This window comes from Taudactylus pleione, unplaced genomic scaffold, assembly GCF_031769625.1.
Source record: "Taudactylus pleione unplaced genomic scaffold, aTauple2 ptg000815l, whole genome shotgun sequence".
Classification (NCBI taxonomy): domain Eukaryota; kingdom Metazoa; phylum Chordata; class Amphibia; order Anura; family Myobatrachidae; genus Taudactylus; species Taudactylus pleione.
Window position 1 is genome coordinate 1,053,858 of NW_028285217.1, and position 6,062 is coordinate 1,059,919.

Sequence of the window (6,062 nt, forward strand, 5' to 3'; positions counted from 1 at the left end):
GACCACAATTTGTTAAAACTTTTACTTAAATGTTTGATTAAGGGCTTGTAATTTATATATTTACAGTATAAAACACATCTTTTCTCTTCATTTAATGCAATCATGATGATAGAAAAATATTGATACTTAACCTTGTGTAACCATGCAAATATAGCTCAGTTGATGTCTTAGTGACTTTTGCCATACACAGACCTTGCCGAAATAGCTCAGTTGGGAGAGCGTTAGACTGAAGATCTAAAGGTCCCTGGTTTCGGCATGTTTGAGTGCATTTTTCTTTTTTCCTTGAGTAGTGATCAGAATTTAATTATTTCAAATTTAAACAACATCGTTTCTTAACATAGTTGAGTATTCAGTAGTAACTTCTAAATGATGAGAATGTTTATTTAACAACACGGTGCATAAATACAGCTTAAATATTGTTTTCATGTTGTAAGTCATGCTACTCTAACTATTATGAAAATTTGAAATAATCTAACAATGCTTCCTGACCACAATTTGTTAAAACTTTTACTTAAATGTATGATTAAGGGTTTGTAATGGATATATTTACAGTATAAAACACATATTTTCTTTTCATTTCATGCAATCATGATGACAGAAAAATATTGATACTAAACCTTGTGTAACCATGCAAACATAGCTCAGTTGAGGTCTTAGTGACTTTTGCCATACACAGACTTTGCCAAAATAGCTCAGTTGGGAGAGCGTTAGACTGAAGATCTAAAGGTCCCGGGTTTCAGCATGTTTGAGTACCTTTTTTCTTCTTTCCTTGAGCAGTTATCAGTTTTTAAGTATTTCAAATGTAAACAACATCATTTCTTAACATAGTTGAGTATTCAGTGGTAACTTCTAAATGATGAGAATGTTTATTTAACAACACGGTGCATCAATACAGCTTAAATATTGTTTTCATGATGTCCATCATGCTACTCTATTATGAAAATTTGAAATAAACTAACTGCTTCTTGACCACAATTTTTTTAAAACTTTTACTTAAATGTAAGATTAGGGGTTTGTAATGGATATATTTACAGTATAAAACACATCTTATCTCTTCATTTCATGCAATCATGATGACAGAAAAATATTGATACTTTACCGTGTGTAACCATGCAAACATAGCTCAGTTGAGGTCTTAGTGACTTTTGCCATACATGGACCTTGCCGAAATAGCTCAGTTGGGAGAGTGTTAGACTGAAGATCTAAAGGTCCCTGGTTTCGGCATGTTTGAGTGCATATTTCTTTTTTCCATGAGTAGTGATCAGAATTTAATTATTTCAAATTTAAACAACATAATTTCTTAACATAGTTGAGTATTCAGTAGTAACTTCTAAATGATGAGAATGTTTATTTAACAACACGGTGCATAAATACAGCTTAAATATTGTTTTCATGTTTTAAGTCACGCTACTCTAACTATTATGAATATTTTATGTAATCTAACAATGCTTCCTGACCACAATTTGTTAAAACTTTTACTTAAATGTATGATTAAGGGTTTGTAATGGATATATTTACAGTATAAAACATATTTTATTTTAATTTCATGCAATCATGATGACAGAAAAATATTGATACTAAACCTTGGGTAACCATGCAAGCATAGCTCAGTTGATGTCTTAGTGACTTTTGCCATACACAGCCTTTGCCGAAATAGCTCAGTTGGGAGAGCGTTAGACTGAAGATCTAAAGGTCCCGGGTTTCAGCATGTTTGAGTAAATTTTTTCTTTTTGCCTTGAGTAGTTATCAGTATTTAATTATTTAAAATGTAAACAACATCATTTCTTAACATAGTTGAGTATTCAGTAGTATCTTCTAAATGATGAGAATGTTTATTTAACAACACGGTGCATAAATACAGCTTAAATATTGTTTTCATGTTGCCCGTCATGCTACTCTATTATGAAAATTTGAAGTAAACTAACTGCTTCCTGACCACAATTTGTTAAAACTTTAACTTAAATGTACAATTAAGGGTTTGTAATTTATATATTTACAGTATAAAACACATCTTTTCTCTTCATTTCATGCAATCATGATGACAGAAAAATATTGATACTTAACCTTGTGTAACCATGCAAACATAGCTCAGTTGAGGTCTTAGTGACTTTTGCCATACACAGACTTTGCCAAAACAGCTCAGTTGGGAGAGCGTTAGCTTGAAGATCTAAAGGTCCCTGGTTCGATCCCGGGTTTCGGCATGTTTGAGTGCATTTTTTCTTTTTTCCTTGAGTAGTGATGAGAATTTAATTATTTCAAATTTAAACAACATCATTTCTTAACATAGTTGAGTATTCAGTAGTAACTTCTAAATGATGAGAATGTTTATTTAACAACACGGTGCATATATACAGCTTAAATATTGTTTTCTTGTTGTAAGTCACGCTACTCTAACTATTATGAAAATTTGAAGTAATCTAACAATGCTTCCTGACCACAATTTGTTAAAACTTTTACTTAAATGTATGATTAAGGGTTTGTAATGGATATATTTACAGTATAAAACATATTTTATTTTAATTTCATGCAATCATGATGACAGAAAAATATTGATACTAAACCTTGGGTAACCATGCAAACATAGCTCAGTTGATGTCTTAGTGACTTTTGCCATACACAGCCTTTGCCGAAATAGCTCAGTTGGGAGAGCGTTAGACTGAAGATCTAAAGGTCCCGGGTTTCAGCATGTTTGAGTGCATTTTTTCTTATTTCCTTGAGCAGTTATCAGTTTTTAAGTATTTCAAATGTAAACAACATCGTTTCTTAACATAGTTGAGTATTCAGTAGTAACTTCTAAATGATGAGAATGTTTATTTAACAACACGGTGCATAAATACAGCTTAAATATTGTTTTCATGTTGTCCGTCATGCTACTCTATTATGAAAATTTGAAGTAAACTAACTGCTTCCTGACCACAATTTGTTAAAACTTTTACTTGAATGTATGATTAAGGGCTTGTAATTTATATATTTACAGTATAAAACACATCTTTTCTCTTCATTTCATGCAATCATGATGACAGAAAAATATTGATACTTAACCTTGTGTAACCATGCAAACATAGCTCAGTTGATGTCTTAGTGACTTTTGCCATACACAGACTATGCCGAAATAGCTCAGTTGGGAGAGCGTTAGACTGAAGATCTAAAGGTCCCTGGTTTCGGCATGTTTGAGTGCATATTTCTTTTTTCCATGAGTAGTGATCAGAATTTAATTATTTCAAATTTAAACAACATCATTTCTTAACATAGTTGAGTATTCAGTAGTAACTTCTAAATGATGAGAATGTTTATTTAACAACATGGTGCATAAATACAGCTTAAATATTGTTTTCATGTTTTAAGTCACGCTACTCTAACTATTATGAAAATTTTAAGTAATCTAACAATGCTTCCTGACCACAATTTGTTAAAACTTTTACTTAAATGTATGATTAAGGGTTTGTAATGGATATATTTACAATATAAAACACATATTTTCTTTTCATTTCATGCAATCATGATGACAGAAAAATATTGATACTAAACCTTGTGTAACCATGCAAACATAGCTCAGTTGAGGTCTTAGTGACTTTTGCCATACACAGACTTTGCCAAAATAGCTCATTTGGGAGAGCGTTAGACTGAAGATCTAAATGTCCCTGGTTTCTGCATGTTTGAGAAAATTTTTTCTTTTTTCCTTGAGTAGTTATCAGTATTTAATTATTTCAAATGTAAACCACAACATTTCTTAACATAGTTGAGTATTCATTAGTAACTTTTAAATGATGAGAATGTTTATTTAACAACACGGTGCATAAATACAGCTTAAATATTGTTTTCATGTTGTAAGTCATGCTACTTTAACTATTATGAAAATTTGAAGTAATCTAACAATGCTTCCTGACCACAATTTGTTAAAACTTTTACTTAAATGTATGATTAAGGGTTTGTAATGGATATATTTACAGTATAAAACACATCTTTTCTCTTCATTTCATGCAATCATGATGACAGAAAAATATTGATACTTAACCTTGTGTAACCATGCAAACATAGCTCAGTTGAGGTCTTAGTGACATTTGCCATACACAGACTTTGCCAAAATAGCTCAGTTGGGAGAGCGTTAGACTGAAGATCCAAAGGTCCCAGGTTTCAGCATGTTTGAGTGCATTTTTTCTTATTTCCTTGAGCAGTTATCAGTTTTTAAGTATTTCAAATGTAAACAACATCGTTTCTTAACATAGTTGAGTATTCAGTAGTAACTTCTAAATGATGAGAATGTTTATTTAACAACACGGTGCATTAATACAGCTTAAATATTGTTTTCATGTTGTCCGTCATGCTACTCTATTATGAAAATTTGAAGTAAACTAACTGCTTCCTGACCACAATTTGTTAAAACTTTTACGTAAATGTTTGATTAAGGGCTTGTAATTTATATATTTACAGTATAAAACACATCTTTTCTCTTCATTTAATGCAATCATGATGACAGAAAAATATTGATACTTAACCTTGTGTAACCATGCAAATATAGCTCAGTTGATGTCTTAGTGACTTTTGCCATACACAGACCTTGCCGAAATAGCTCAGTTGGGAGAGCATTAGACTGAAGATCTAAAGGTCCCTGGTTCGATCCCGGGTTTCGGCATGTTTGAGTGCATTTTTTCTTTTTTCCTTGAGTAGTGATGAGAATTTAATTATTTCAAATTTAAACAACATCATTTCTTAACATAGTTGAGTATTCAGTAGTAACTTCTAAATGATGAGAATGTTTATTTAACTACACGGTGCATATATACAGCTTAAATATTGTTTTCTTGTTGTAAGTCACGCTACTCTAACTATTATGAAAATTTGAAGTAATCTAACAATGCTTCCTGACCACAATTTGTTAAAACTTTTACTTAAATGTATGATTAAGGGTTTGTAATGGATATATTTACAGTATAAAACACATATTTTCTTTCCATTTCATGTAATCATGATGACAGAAAAATATTAATACTAAACCTTGTGTAACCATGCAAACATAGCTCAGTTGATGTCTTAGTGACTTTTGCCATACACAGACTATGCCGAAATAGCTCAGTTTGGAGAGCGTTAGACTGAAGATCTAAAGGTCCCGGGTTTCGTCATGTTTGAGTAAATTTTTTCTTTTTTCCTTGAGTAGTTATCAGTATTTAATTATTTCAAATGTTAACAACATCATTTCTTAACATAGTTGAGTATTCAGTAGTATCTTCTAAATGATGAGAATGTTTATTTAACAACACCGTGCATAAATACAGCTTAAATATTGTTTTCATGTTGTCCGTCATGCTACTCTAACTATTTTGAAAATTTGAAGTAATGTAACAATGCTTCCTGACCATAATTTGTTAAAACTTTTACTTAAATGTATAATTAAGCGTTTGTAATGGATATATTTACAGTATAAAACACATATTTTCTTTTCATTTCATGCAATCATGATGACAGAAAAATATTGATACTAAACCTTGTGTAACCATGCAAACATAGCTCAGTTGAGGTCTTAGTGACTTTTACCATACACAGACCTTGCTGAAATAGCTCAGTTGGGAGAGCATTAGACTGAAGATCTAAAGGTCCTGGGTTTGGCATGTTTGAGTGCATTTTTTATTTTTTCCTTTAGTAGTGATCAGAATTTAATTATTTCAAATTTAAACAACATCATTTCTTAACATAGTTGAGTATTCAGTAGTTACTTCTAAATGATGAGAATGTTAATTAACAACACTGTGCATAAATACAGCTTAAATATTGTTTTCATGTTGTAAGTCATGCTACTCTAACTATTATGAAAATTTGAAGTAATCTAACAATGCTTCCTGACCACAATTTGTTAAAAATTTTTCTTAAGTGTATAATTAAGCGTTATACAGTATAAAACACATATTTTCTTTTCATTTCATGCAATCATGATGACAGAAAAATATTGATACTAAACCTTGTGTAACCATGCAAACATAGCTCAGTTGAGGTCTTAGTGACTTTTGCCATACACAGACTTTGCCAAAATAGCTCAGTTGGGAGAGCGTTAGACTGAAGATCTAAAG

At 31.2% G+C, this 6,062-nt stretch overlaps 1 non-coding gene across 1 annotated transcript; it reads left to right on the forward strand.

Moving 5' to 3' along the window:
• Nucleotides 1–4,560: 4,560 nt before the first annotated feature.
• Nucleotides 4,561–4,633, forward strand: TRNAF-GAA (transfer RNA phenylalanine (anticodon GAA)). Its single transcript has one exon. It is a non-coding gene; the product is annotated as a tRNA-Phe (tRNA).
• Nucleotides 4,634–6,062: the final 1,429 nt, after the last annotated feature.